A 15,267-nucleotide genomic window follows, 5' to 3' on the forward strand; every position below is an offset into this window, starting at 1 on the left:
TGATACCAATTCCATGGCTGTCAACATATTTTGAAACATTTGCTTTGCTACAGAATAGGTGCTATTAAAAAATCCCACCTCTAGCTAATAGCAATAAAAGACAGACACCAAGGTAAGAAGTCAACTTTACATGCAGACAATAGTAAAATGTTCTAGGTAGAAAAATCAGGATGATGCAGGAATGTCTGTTCATGCCTTTTAATTATTTTTATTTATTTTTATTTTTATTTTTTTTGAGATGGAGTCTCATTCTGTCGCCCAGGCTGGAGTGCAGTGGCGCCATCTCAGCTCACTGCAACCTCTGCCTCCCAGGTTCAAGTGATTCTCCTATCTCAGCCCCCTGAGTAGCTGGGACTACAGGTGCATGCCGCCACGGCCGGCTAATTTTTTTTGTATTTTAGTAGAGATGGGGTTTCACCATGTTGCCCAGGCTGGTCTCGAACTCCTGAGCTCAGGCAATCCACCTGCCTCGACCTCCCGAAGTGCTAGGATTACAGGTGTGAGCCACCGCGCTCAGCCAGTGATTTTTTTAGAAAGGATTCATGCCTCAACTAAAAAAAAATCTCAACGAGAATTTTTAAAATTTCCACAGATTCCTTGAATAATTTTTTGTGGTTTAAAATTTTTAATACTACTAACATAGCTTATTTAATTAAACTAAAGACAATTCCAATATTAGTTATTTTAAAAACTTAAAACACTTGGCTCATAAAAAAGACCCTGTCATTTTACATGGAAGCTTCTCTGATAAGAATGCTGGTAATCATTTTCCCACCCCATTAATTTCTAATTTTCTTTTCTTCTTCTTCTTCTTCTTCTTTTTTTTTTTTTTTTTTTTTTTTTAAGAGACAGGGTCTCGATCTGTCATCCAGGCTGCAGTGGCATGATTATAACTCACTGCAACCTCGAACTCCTGGGCTGAAGCAATCAGCCTCCCAAGTAGCTGGGACTACTACAGGCATGCATCTCCACACTTGGCTAATGTTTTTTTGTTTTTTGGGGTTTTTTTTTTTTGATAGAGATAGGGTATTGCTATGTGGCACAGGCTGGGCTTGAACTCCTGGCCTAAAGCAACACCCCTGTCTTGGCCTCCCAAAGTGCTGGATATTCTGATTTTTTTAGAGAACATTATAGATGTTCCATTTGTGAATTTATCTGAGCTAGAATTTTGGAAGCTATTTAAAATTTCAGCCTATATAGTTCTTGGAATAACAAAAGCAATTCTTAAATTTAGGGTATTCTGTGTGAAATATAGTTTAGAAAGGCTCAAAATCAACAATTAAAAACAATAAATAAATGAAAATTTGCACAGCTTAATTTATCTGGCATCTCTGGGGAATGTTGCTGTTGTATAATTTTTGCTTTAAGCATCAGAATTTTTCTTTAATGTTAAGCATATTTTACAAAATTCTAAAATGTATCATAATGCTCTGGGTCACCATTAAGAATACATTTTGTTCTATAAAGTAAAATTCCCAGGGGCTATAATGGAAGTAAGAGCTGTTTTTTTGTTCTATTAAAAAGCTGTGCTATTTGAGTTCTTGTGTCTAGCTTTTCTAATTTTTCTGCCTTCTCCCTGGTAGTTTTAACATGAATTCTTACTCCCTACTCTCTCCCTCATCTCTCTTACTAACTTTATCTTTACTCTTCTTGAGCAGGTAAGCCAGCTAATCAATTACTAGAATTATGTCTAAAGTAAGAGCAAATACAACCTAAGCAAGGGCCTCTCCTACTAGTAAGGTTAATAGTTTTTATACACATTCCTTTGAGCGTATGTACCTTTTGAGAATGAGTAACCTTTTGGTTACTCAGAGATGCACCACTTTTCCCCCTTTGGTCTTGGTTCTCTGCTAGTTTATGGTCATTAGATAAGTGATTAAATTCACCATTCTCAGACCCCTTTTTTCTAGAAAACCAAAATTTAGTGACCAAATCTAGCCACACTTTTCAGTATTTAGTACAATTTATTCATATCACTGTCTTGTTATACAATAAGTGGTATACTTTCATACAGTGGTATCGCCATTACCCCCTACTATGCCTTAGGTAGCTGAGTTGCCTTTCTCTAGTATCATTACATCTTAACTGAAAAACGATAAGCAAAATTATACCTTTTATATTACATTGTAAAATATATTATTTTATGTTAGCCTTTTATATTATAATCATAAAAGGTGTTAAAAGTAAAGGTGTTTTCTAACTTTAAAAAAATTCTTTTTTTGGCTGGGCATGGTGGCTCATGCCTATAAATCCTAGCATTTTGGGAGGCCAAGGCTGGAGGACTGCTTGAAGCCAGGAGTTTAAGACCAGCCTGGGCAACATGGCAAGACCCCATCTCTACAAAAAAAAATTAAAATTAGCCAGGCATGGTGGCATGCACCTGTAGTAGTTCCACCTACTGGGGAGACTGGGGCAGGAGGATTGCTTAAGCCCAGGAGGTTGAGGCTGCAGTGAACCATGATCGTACCACTGCACTCCATCCAGCCTGGGTGACAAAGCAAGATCTTGTCTTAAAAAAAATACTTAAGACTATCCAGCATTTTATTGGCCTTTTTTTTTTGGTCACAAAAAAAAACTGTTACAGACAGGCTACTGTCTGTAACAGTTTACCATAAATCCCTAGTGGTTCTCAACCAAGGCTGTAAATGTTACCATAGCTTCTACCATCACCATGGATAGATACACATATACTCATAAATAAAGACTTTCTATGATGCAGGGAGACTCATTTTATCAGGCACAAAAATAAGCTCAATTTCAATTAGACATATAGTTATTTTCTACTTAATGCTCCGAATTTTTCTACATTAAAAATAATCTTAAAATAATTTTTCTTCTCCCTAGGTTCCTGTTTAAGATACTATCGTTTAAGCCCCAATGGCTTGGCAGTAAACCAAACAGCTCAATGTCAAAATTAATGAAACTATAAATTTATATACCACTTTATAGTTTACTAAGCACTTTCTCACACACCATCTGCTCTGAGCATCACAATAACTTACTTGAGTACATAGGGCATGCAGATGATGGATCAGAAAATCTTGCAACTGAAAGAGACACAACCTCTTTGAAACACGTCCAACAGTCCCCTAAGGACTCAGTTTAAAAGTTGCCAAGTCCCTTTTTTTTTTTTTTTTTTTTGAGACGGAGTCTTGCTTTGTCACCCAGGCTGGAGTACAGTAGCGCAATCTTGGCTCACTACAACCTCCTTCTCCCCAAGTTCAAGCGTTTCTCATGCCTCAGCCTCCCAAGTAGCTGGGATTACAGATGTATGCCACCACGCCCGGCTAATTTTTGTATTTTTAGTAGAGAGAGCGTTTCACCATGTTGGCCAGGCTGGTCTCAAACTTCTGACCTCCAGTGATCTGCCTCGGTCTCCCAAAGTGCTGTGATTACAGGCGTGAGCCACCACACCCAGCTGAGTCCTTCATTTTATAGGGCAGAAAAATTAAAAGGAAAGTGACTTGCCCGGGATTATATAACTAATTCAGGTTTCCTGGCATTTACTCCGTTAGTCCAGAATCTGACTAAGTATTCAGTCTCTCATCTTTTATCACATCTCTCATAAGAATCTAACCAATATGGAAGTGAAATTCACTAGATTATAACACTCAGGACTTTTTCTCAAATTTTTTTAGGGGTAGAAGGCAATTTAGTGATCTGATAATCATTTGGCACAGAGGACATTCGTAATTATATGCTACTGATTCACAGCTTCGTATTTTTCCCTTTATTTCTTTAAAACTCAAATGCAGTCAATCCTGTTGTTTCTACTTCCCAAAATATCTCTTGAGTCTGAATTTGTTTCTACCTTAGTACAAACTATCATCATTTCTTGCTTGGATTACTAAAACACACCCTATCTGATCTCCCTGCTTCTGGTGCAATCTCTCCATCCACTTCTTCCAGTAGGATTTACATAGATGTGACTTGTGCCACCTCGCAGTTTAACATCCTTCAATAGTTCCCCATCATCTTAAAATAAAACAAGGCTAAGGTCCTTCGCAATCTAGCCTTTGTCTATCTGCCAGCCTCATCTCATCATTTCCCTAGGGGCACCTTAGTTTCTATACCACACCAAACTACCTGTACTTCCATGCATATACCACTCTCTTTCCATGATGCTTTGATCCCTCTGCCTACAGCATCCTTCCTCTTCTTATTTTCCATCTGGGTAAACTCTTATTTATCCTTCAATCATCGTCTTCCTTGGGAAGACTTCCATTATCCCTGCAGGTTGGGTTATGTCCTTTCTCTGTTCTCACTGCAACTTCCTGTGCACAGCCTAACTTCAGCACTCACTTTGCTGCCTTGTAATTGTTTATCTGTCTGGGTCTTCCCACTAAACCATTAACTCCCTGAGAGCAGGGACAGTACTTTCACTTCTACATTCTTATCACCTAGCACAATGCCTGACTCATAATGAGTATTCAATGAAAGTTTCTTAACTGAAAGAAGAAAAACAGAACCATAAATGAATAAATTCTAAGGAATGTCATCCAGTATTGGATATTGATATATTATCTAGCTTGTTGATTAGATTTAGAATGATGCTGTCCAAGAGAATGTTCTGCAATAATGAAATGTAATATCCATGCTAAACTTAATTTTCGGTTTTATTTAATTTTTTTTGAGACAGGGTCTCACTCTGTTGCCCAGACTGGAGTGCCATGGTGCCATCACAGTTCACTGCAGCCTCCCTCAACCTTCTGGGCTCAAGCAATCCTCCCCTCTCAGCCTCATGAGTAGCTGGGACTACAGGTGCCATCATGTCTGGTTAATTTTTTTTATTTTCTGTAGAGACGGGGACTATGTTGCCTAGGCCAGTCTCAAACTCCTGGCCTCAAGCAGTCCTCCTGCCCTGGCCTCTCAAAGTGCTGAGATTACAGGTGTGAGGCACTGCATCCAGCTTAATTTAAATTTCCTAGCCATATGTATTTATTTAACAGTGCAAATCAAGAAAATAACTGCATACACTTAGTGTATTTATATAAAAGTAATTAAGGGTGGGTGAGAATACTCCTAATAGTTTCTTCAATTAAAACTAAATCATGAGCTCTTCCACTAAACAAGAAGCTCCTGGGAAGTAGTTACATATACCATGCCTGACACCTAGGAAACAGTCAATAAATGTGTGTTGAATGAATAAATAGTAATACAAATCATTTCTACTATTATTGTCTATGGTGCCAATAATTCATGGGGTCAATTTTAATCTTTTAAATTTTTAAAGAATTTGATGACTAATTTTTAAAATCTCTTGAAGTACTATTGTCAAATTACTTTTTGGCTCATCCAGATTCTCATTTTGTATATAATTTGTCATATTTTGGGGATTCCTAATTCTCCTCCCTTGGACTATGTTTAAAATTTTAAAAACAATAATGCCCACTTCCCCCCATTATGGTGTCTTTGTTTTTGTCATTTAGCCATGCCTTTAAGGGTATTTTTAAAAAACACACATTGATCCTGGTTTCCCAATAAGATATGTAAAAATCATTTCCAGACTATAAAGCGTTCTTTTTTAAGAGATTCCAAATCTTTGTTTTTTTCTCTTAATGCCTCCAATTTGACTATTTCCTTTTTAATAAACAAAATAACTTCAGGATATTCATTTCCTCTTGTTTTCTGCAACAATAATAAATAATTTCAAGTTTTCTTTTCTTTTTTTTTTTGAGATGGAGTCCCCCTCTGTTGCCCAGGCTGGAGTGCAATGACACAATTTTGGCTCACTGCAAACCTCTACCTCCCAGGTTCAAGTGAGATTCTCCTGCCTCAGCCTCCTGAGTAGCTTTGATTACAGGCATGCGCCACCAGGCCCTGCTAATTTTGTATTTTTAGTAGAGAAGGGGTTTCACCATGCTGCCCAGGCTAGTCTCAAACTCCTGACCTCAGGTGATCCGCCCACCTTGGCCTCCCAAAGTGCTGAATTACAGGCGTGAGCCACCACACCCGGCCTGATTCCAAGTTTTCAAATATTCTTAGATTAGAGAAGGAGGTGTCTGACCTTATTGGGAAGGTATATTATAACAATAGAGTAAAACTCTGCTATATCAGCCTAACTTAGAAGAAGACTAGTTTGAATCAATTTAGATGAAACTGGGAACAAAAAATAATGTATGCAGGGTAAGCTGTGATTATAACAAAACTATCTTCCAAATTGGCAATCTATGAAGTTGGGTTTTTGTGGTTTTTTTATTTTGAGACGGAGTCTCGCTCTGCTGCACAGCCTGGAGTGCAGTGGTGTGATCTCGGCTCACTGCAACCTCCATGTCCTGGGTTCAAGCAATTCTGCTGCCTCAGCCTCCAGAGTAGCTGGGATTATAGGCATGTGCCACCACACCCAGCTATTTTTTTTTGTATTTTTAATAGAGACGGGGTTTCGTCATGTTGGCCAGGCTGGTCTCGAACTCCTGACCTCAGGTGATCCACCCACCTCGGCCTCCCAAAGTGCTGGGATTACAGGTGTGAGCCATTGCGCCCAGCTGGCAATCTATGAAGTTTTAAGAGAACAAAGACTACCTGTAGGCAAAACATGAGTTATTTGTATATATAACAAAAAAATTTTTTTAAGTAGGAAAACAGGCCCTTCCCCTCAGGATCTATGCAAAATGTAAAGGGTTTGGTACGAGGGGCGAAGGAAAATTGCCAAGATGTCAAGCCATAAGTATTTATCTTAACTGGAAAATATGAAACCTACCCTGAAATTAAACTCAGAAGGAATTAAACTCAGAAGTCCTTTAAAAATCTTGTTCTAGGCAGACAGTTATCTTTACCGTAAGGCAGAGAATGTAGATTGTTTACAATGTAGATATAGAAAACATCCACACAGGGTAGGTAGAATTGTCAGGGGGTAAAGGGGGCGGGGGAGAAAAAGGGCCCATGGAGTCATAAGAGGGAACACACCAGAACCTTGACAAAAGATTGAAAGAAAGGGGAGGAGGCTAGGCTAAAGTTTTAATATCTTGCCTGCAAATGACCACACAGGTGCATATAAAATGGAATAATTCTGTAATAACTACATAAATGGCTGAATATGAATGCCAATATTCATTCTATTTGAAGACACTTCTTGTAATTCCATTTCTATCTAGATCTGAAGATTAAAGTAGCTAGTAAGAACTCAAGTTTTGTTTAACAAATTTTGTTATTAGGCAAATAAAGTATCCCATGTGAACCAGCTGTGTCGTTAAAAGGAATGACTAAGAGCACCATCTAGTGGTTTCTCTGGTGGTGAAGAACTTATGCCTGGGAATCAGGAAAGTTAGGATTCTTGGCTTTTAGATGTATTTTCTGTTATATGTGGTTCAACAACAGTGGGATGCAAACCTCGAGGACCAACTGTTACTCTACCTTCATCACCTCATTTTTATATAAAGTAGTATCTAGTTTTCTCCATTTCTTGGAATTAAACCTGGGCAAAGTATCCTCCATCAGATAGCTTAGGTATCAAATTCAGGTATCCAAACCAGGAACAAATTCAGGTATCCAAACAGTGTACCAGCATCCAGCTTACTTTTTTAAAAGGCACTGAAATATTATTCTCTTACCATCCAGATGATTTTGCCTTAATACTTTTATTATGGGGCACAGGCCTTTTTCAAGGCTATAATTAGAGGTCATAGTCGCTAAAACTCTATAAACAGCATTCTTTTTTTTTTCTTTTTTGGCTAAGCTTTCTTGTTTTGTTTTGTTTTTGAGATAGGGTCTCACTCTGTCACTCAGGCTGGAGTACAGTGGCATGATCATGGCTCACTGCAGCCTTGACCTTCCAGGCTCAAGCAATTCTCTCACCTCAGCCTCCTGAGTGGCTGGGACTACACATGTGCACCACCACATTTGACTAATTTTTAATTTTTTTTGCGGAGATGAAATCTCCCTATTTTGCCCAGGCTGGTCTCGAACCCCTGGGCTCAAGCGATTCTCCAGTCTTGGCCTCCCAAAGTGTTGGGATTACAGGCATGAGCCATTGCGCCCAGCAGGTTAAGTTTTTATCCAAAAATTAAGAAAGACCAAGGCTTTCACATTAAGAAACTTATCTACTCTCCAATAACTCACCACTGAAACAGATGCCAGCACTCTTTAATCTGGAGCTATCCTAATGCCTTTTCTAATACCTACAGATTTCAGATGTTAAACCTTTAGGAGCTGATAACCTAACTTAGATATTTGGGTAGAATGAATTTAAAAATGTATTCTAGACCTACTCTGGATACTTCAAATATAGAATAGGTCTTTCTGATTGCCGATGCTTTGGAAATAGTCTGCATTTTGTTAGTAATATGAAGAATTTCTGTGACACCTTTGTAAGAACTTGTTTAGAGGACATATTAATCTTTTCTTCTATATGGTTATATCTATAAGGTATCTATATTGGTACCCAATATATAATAAGTATTTAATAAATATAAAACAAAGTACATACACTGATTCAGAACATCATTCTCATACCTTGGCAAATGCTCCTCCAAATAAGAAGACATTTATCTTGAACTTATACAAAATTCATACTAAGATCAAAGGTTCAATGTAGCTTTCAGATGGAGCTATTTTTGCAATTTCCAAGTATGTATTCCTGGTTATCTTCCTGACTGTCTCCAAATATGCGGTTATACTACTATTATGGTTATGGTCAAATTAACCAAAAGTTAACCTCTACATTTATACATAGATCCTACCTAGTATTCTCATACCATATACTTTTACAAAGTTTAACAATTTACAGTCATATTTATTAATGAAGTTATTTAATGACTGTTTCCCCATTGGACTTAAACTCCAAGAGGGTAAAGACTTTTTCTGTTTTGCTTACCACAGTATTCCCTCAATGCCATGCACATAATAGATATGAAGACATAATTAACATATGACTTCAAAGCCCCACACTCTTCAATGTCTTAACATTTAACTGCCTTTGAATCTTAGAACCAGGATGTTGTCTTGAAAAATTTATCAATTCCAAATTCCATGCGTTATGGGAAAAATTTAAGCCTCTTGATGGTTGAAGGGTTTGTCCAAGTCAACTTGCTCAAGTTAGAGGCAGAGCCAGGACTGGAAGCAAGGTCTCAACTTCCTGACATGTACTCAGACCATCTTAAGACTGATCTGAAAGCAATCTAAAAAAGAAAAGTTCTATATAAGTTCATATAATTCTATATTCCTGAACTTAGACATTGTATCCACTTGGACCAAGTATAGGTTAAAAAAGTAGAAAAACAGGAAAAGATCCAAAGAAAATGTACAAAAAGGCATGTGAAAATACCCTACAAGGAAACATTTTAAAAAATAACTACTTAGCTCAGAAAGATAAAGTTAAAAGGTCATTCTTCAGTCATCGAATATGTGAAGAATTTTTATGAAAGAAATAATGATTAGTTTTGTTTAGATCAAGCAGTTAAATGGTCTTGAGTTGAAATACAGCAGTATCAGCTGGGTCTTAACTTTCTGACAACAAAGGTAGAACTCTAGAAGAGACCAGTGTTGGTTACGGAGAGTTCCTGATTTGTTACTTTGTTAATTTATTCAATAAATAAACATCTGTAGACCTTTTATTATGAGCATAGCACTCTATAAGATACCTGCAATTTCAGATCTTCTATGTTGAATTTAATTAAACTATCCATCCTGGATGGTTAAATCATATCAAATTGTACCTTTACTCATTCACTCTTTTTATGTATTCCCTCCTCCAAAATGCCTGGAATCCATACTCTCCATTCCCACTGGTGAAGGTTAAGCTTTTTTTATATTTCACATGAAAAAGTTCAGTAGTCTTTTAATAAGTCTTCCTGCTTTCAGTGTCTCCCTCATTCCAGTACAAATTTCCAAATGACACTAGAGTTAACATTCTATGACACAGATTTAATCGAGTCATGATCCTAATTAAAAAGCTCCATTTTATAGTCCATCCACATGTGATTGAAGATTCCCTAAACATTGTCTCATCACAGTGCTTTTGCCTACCTCATTCCCTCTATTAAGAATACCCTTCCCTGCTTTTGGTGAAATCTTATCCATCCCTTAAGACCCAGCTCAAATTTCACTTCTGTCATAGTCAATCTTCTCAATCCCATGGCATACAGAATTAATTGCCCCCTCTCTACACATAATATATATTCTACAGATAATTAATTATGCTCTATTACAGCTATGTATCTGTCTCCTACCCAGCCAGACTATGAAATCTTTGAAGTTTGATTTGTCTTTGATTTCTCAGTATATAACAAACATATAATACGTTCTCTTTAAACATTTGCACAAATGAATCTTCCTATAAAGAAGTTGACTTAACATGGGAAAAACTTCTGTTTCATAATTACAGACTGAAATTTTAGCTCAAGCTAATTTAACTCACAGGTATGTGTGTCACCCGTCACGAGGAATACCAAAAAAAAAAGAGCATCAACACATTGTTTCAAAAAACAAATGAGCACATAGATGGGTCAATGCTAATCCTTCTTCATCATCAGAAAAATAAAACAAACAAAAACAAAAAGTACATGGCTGAATGATGGTATAGAATAATTTGTCAGTAACTGAATTATTTCCACCTTTCCACCTCCCCCACTACATCTAGATGTGCTATTTGTTTCTACCTGCAGATTGACATTTTGAGGCCGAGGAAATACATGTATGATGTTTTCCAGAGTAACAAGAATGGGAAAATAAACATTTGGATTCTGATTAAACCAAATAAAAGGAAAATCTAGCACAGAATAAAGATCATTGTTGGTGCTTATATTTCAATCTTGTAAATGAAAGTCACTTCTTATTGCTTAAATTTTACGATTTAAGCACCTTTTCTGAGTTGCCCAGCATTTCTTTGGTGGCTCATGATTTCCAATCCGAGTTCCTGATCCCTGCTACTGGACTTCTTGGACTATGGCTCTCTTGCTAGCACATCACAGACTAGCAGGATTTTATGTTAATCCTGAGAACCAATCACAGGCTATTAAGTAAAGATTTCTGAGAGTCTTCAAGAGAAAGTGATCACTATGAGTCAATACGGATTTATGACGAATCCGAGTCATGTCATTTTCTTCTTTGAAAGGGTAATTAGACTGGTAGATAAGGAAAATTCAATTGCCGTTATTAACTCTTTATGCTAGCAAGGCTTCTGACAGAAGCTGCTCATAACATGGAGCAAGATGCCAAACTGTGAGTTAGATTCAATCAGGGGATTAGCAACTGGCTGAGAAATCTTAAGGTACCCATAAGGTTCTGAATAATTGACCTAAATAGATACAAAGGAGAGGTCCATGTAATACAGCGGTTCTCAAACTTTATCATGCAACAGAATCAACTGGAGGGTCTATTCAAGCAAATTGCTGGGCCCCATCCCCAGAGTTCCCAATTAAGCAGGTGGGGCCCAAGAATCTGCATTTTCTAACAAGCTCCCACATGATGCTATTGCTGCTCATTTGGGGACCACATTTTGATGATGTACTGTATCTCAGGAGACTGATGTTCGGTATCTAAGGATATGAACAACAGGTTTTGTTCAATATTTTGCTAATGACTTTGTTAAATATGTAGAAAGAATGATTACAAATCCACAGATATTAACTTTTTATATAAAAAGATCTCAATAGGCTAATTATGGAACACATCTCAAAATTTATTAGGGATAACCTTAAAATCCTAAAATAAAAACCAACCATACATATATAGGATAAGAAAAACAGAGCTTAGCAATCACTAAAAAAGGGGGGGCGGAATACACAGAAATAACAGAATCCTGTAGCTTCAATGATTTGGAAGTATATTCCAGCTACTGAAAAAGGTTTAACAGTTTTGGCTTTATTAATCAATTATAGAATATGAAACAAGGTATTTGATAGCAAAGCTACACCTGAGTATCTCTATATTTAATCTGGGGTATCAGATATGAAAGAGAAGATAGTTAAACCAGTTTGTTCAGAGAAGATTTTTGGATCTAAAACTATATCACATAAGAAGAATAAGAATAAGGAATTACTGATGTCTGGCCTTCAGAAGATTTAGAGAGATGTAAGAGCTGTTTTCATGTAACTGGCTTGTAGATAAAGATTTGTTTTTTCCTGTGTGACCCTAAGCCAAACTTCAGATAATTGTCAGGCTGCTTGCTATACACAGGTGCCCAACTGAGGAGAAAAATCGGAAGGAGAGAGCTAAATTCAGCTAATGTTTTATTTGATAAGCTATGTGCCTTGGTAGGGGCCAAGTCCAGATGGGAAAATAGTAAACTTTCTCTAATTCAGATAAAGGGGGCAGCTCTAGAGGGCTTTTTCCTTTCACTGAGAACACCTTTTCTAATTTGCACAAAAACACAATATAGACTGGTGGTGACTTTAACCCTAACGTAGAACTAGGTCTATTAAGAGAAATTTAGAGAGAAAGTGGTTTCAGCTCAGTGTGAGAGACTGATAAAGTGATGTATTGTATGGAAATGTATTTTCTGAAGAGTATTTAATCTCTCAGATTGGATGTTCAAGGAATGGCTGGAGAATTACTTGGCAGGTTTATTATAGAAAGGATTTCAAGATGGAGGAGTGTGTGAGTGTGTCTATGTTATTAACAGGTGTGTGAAGAAACTCAATGATCTTTTAGCTTCTAGGATTCCCCATCTGAACTACCTGCCTTTCCTCTTCTTCATATTCCAGTTGATTCCCATGGTATCCAGACACTTTTCTCTTCACAGACTTACCAGGCACTCTAGCCTTTCCACTACCTAGCTAGATTTTTCTTCTTGCCTCCCTTTCTTCTCCTTTCCCTGCCCCAATATGCAGAAAGCATACACACTACATTAAAATTGAGAATAAGCTTTGTGTATTTAAAGAACTACTTTCCTCCAGATTTAAACAAATAAAAATACTTAACATGAAAACGTATTTTTAAAATTCTTTTAACATATTTATTAGAGAAAGCTAAGTTTCATTTTTTAAACGATTTATATATCAATCACTGAAAGTCAGAAGTTGAGAGGTGGATGGTTCTTTTGCACCAGAAAGACTTCTTTATCCATGCTATACTACTTAAGTAAAAAGATGTCTTTTGGAAAAGAGAACACCAGAGATAGTGAAATAAACACAAAAATTTTTAATCAATTTTTTTTGTCCCATGAGTAGTAAATGCATGTTACTGTATTCAGAAGTAATGATTAAGGTAATACAGAAGTATTAAGAAGTAGAGCCAACCATACACAAAATCTTAAAGGAATCTGAGTTGTCTTCCGTGGTTTGTCTTTGGAGTCCAGGACCTTAGCCCCTGTCAGGCTAGGATTTACCCCTCTTGCAAATGGCCCCAGGCTTTCTTGAGTTATAGCTCATACTCAGGACCTTTCTTGGTCTTTTCCAAGAGACTAGCTCTTAAAGAAAACATCAGAGTTTTAAAAGGAGCCTCTAGCAACTCTGCCCACACGACTATCTGAAAGTGGAAACTATCCTGTGGCAGGATAGCGAGGCAAAGATTCCAGGGCGTTTGGGCCTTTCTCTAAATGTCAATAGGCTAGAGAGGTAAGAGAATAGGGAGAAGATTTAGACAACTGAACTTGTCTAATCAAACAGTAATTTCCATCTTTGAGCAATAAATTTAATTTAGAAGACACATCAAATGCCAACAAAGGTAGTTCAATCGTCTAGTTATTTTGAAGCCATACTAAAGATGTAATATAGTAATCCCCTCTTACCCATGGGGGATATGTTCCAAGACCCCCAGTGGATGCCTGAAACTGCAGATAGTAATGAACCTTATATTAATTACGTTTTTTCACATACATACATATATACCTATGATAAAGCTTAACTTAAAAATTAGGCACAGAGCTAGGCACGGTGGTTCATGCCTGTAATCCCAGCACTTTGGGAGGCCGAGGCAGGTGGATCACCTGAGGTTAGGAGTTTGAGACCAGCCTGGCCAACATGTTGAAACCCCGTCTCTACTAAAAATACAAAAAAATTAGCCGGGCCTGGTGGCGGGAGCCTATAGTCTCAGCTACTCAGGAGGCTGAGGCGGGAGAATTGCTGGAGCCCAGGAGGCAGAGGTGCAGTGAGTCAAGACTGTGCCACTGCACTCCAGCCTGGGAGACACAGCGAGACTCTGTCTCAAAAAAAAAAAAAAATTAGGCACAATAAGAGATTAACAACAAAAATAATAAAATAGAGGGCATATGACAATATACTGTAATGAAAGTTATGTGAATGTGGTATCTTTCTCTCTCACACACAAAATGTCTTAATGTACTATACAGCAGGTAACAAAAACTGCAGAAAGCAAAACTGTGGATAAGAGGGACTACTGTAACACAAAAATGTCTTGAGCAATGCTTATATAAGATATTTATACATACAATGTCATACTGGAATGATCTCATAAGACAACTTTTAAAGAAACTTAAGAAACCAGTTTCAAAGTATTTGTGGAATGGGAATAAAAATTACTTTCAGGTTAAAAACTTATAAAAATGGCCAGGCACAGTAGCTCATGCCTCCAATTCCAGCATTTTGGGATGCCAAGGCAGGAGGATGACTTGAGGCCAGGAGTTTGAGACCAGTCTGGGCAACACAGCAACACCTCATCTGTAATTTAAAAAAAAAAAAAAAAACTTAAAAAAAAAAGTGTTTCTTTGGGATATTGTTGTAAATACAAAATAGGCCAGGGGTGGTAGCTCATGCCTATAATCCCAGCACTTTGGGAGGCTGAGGTGGGCAGATCACTTGAGGCCAGGAGTTTGAGACCAGCCTGGTCAACGTGGCAAAAGCCTGTCTCTACTAAAAATACAAAAATGAGCTGGGCGTGTTGGCACGCACCTGTAGTCCCAGCTACTTGGGAGGCTGAGGCACAAGAATCACTTGAATCCAGAAGGCAGAGGTTGCAGTGAGCTGAGACTGTGCCACTGCACTCCAGCCTGGGTGACAGAGTGAGACTCTGTCTCAAAAAACTAAAACATAAATATATAAATAAATATTTGTCAAACGATAGCTTTACTTTGAGAAAGAAATATAATAAAGGTTTTCTAATTAGAGAAAATTAAAAATGCTTCCTGGGAAAAGAAAATTAATCTTTCTCTTCCCTAGGAAAAAAACCATTTTTCTTTTGTTTTCTAAATAAACATTCCTTGTTTTTTAAATAAATGGGTAGGTTTTTAGAAACTTTGTATAGTGTGTGTGTGTGTGTGTGTGTGTGGTATGCAACAGACAATTGATCTTGTCCAAAGAGCCTAATTATTTATTATTAATTATTAATGATGTTTTTCCTAGCACAATGCCTTATACAGAGTGGGCACACAAC

General features: G+C 37.4%; 1 protein-coding gene across 3 annotated transcripts in view; it reads right to left on the bottom strand.

Annotated features, from left to right (window-relative positions):
- The window catches only part of EXOC6 (exocyst complex component 6), a 217,077-nt gene that overhangs the window by 49,691 nt on the left and 152,119 nt on the right, over positions 1-15,267 (bottom strand). The gene's annotated exons all lie outside the window — the stretch shown is intronic.

This window comes from Nomascus leucogenys, chromosome 3, assembly GCF_006542625.1.
Source record: "Nomascus leucogenys isolate Asia chromosome 3, Asia_NLE_v1, whole genome shotgun sequence".
Classification (NCBI taxonomy): Eukaryota; Metazoa; Chordata; class Mammalia; order Primates; family Hylobatidae; genus Nomascus; species Nomascus leucogenys.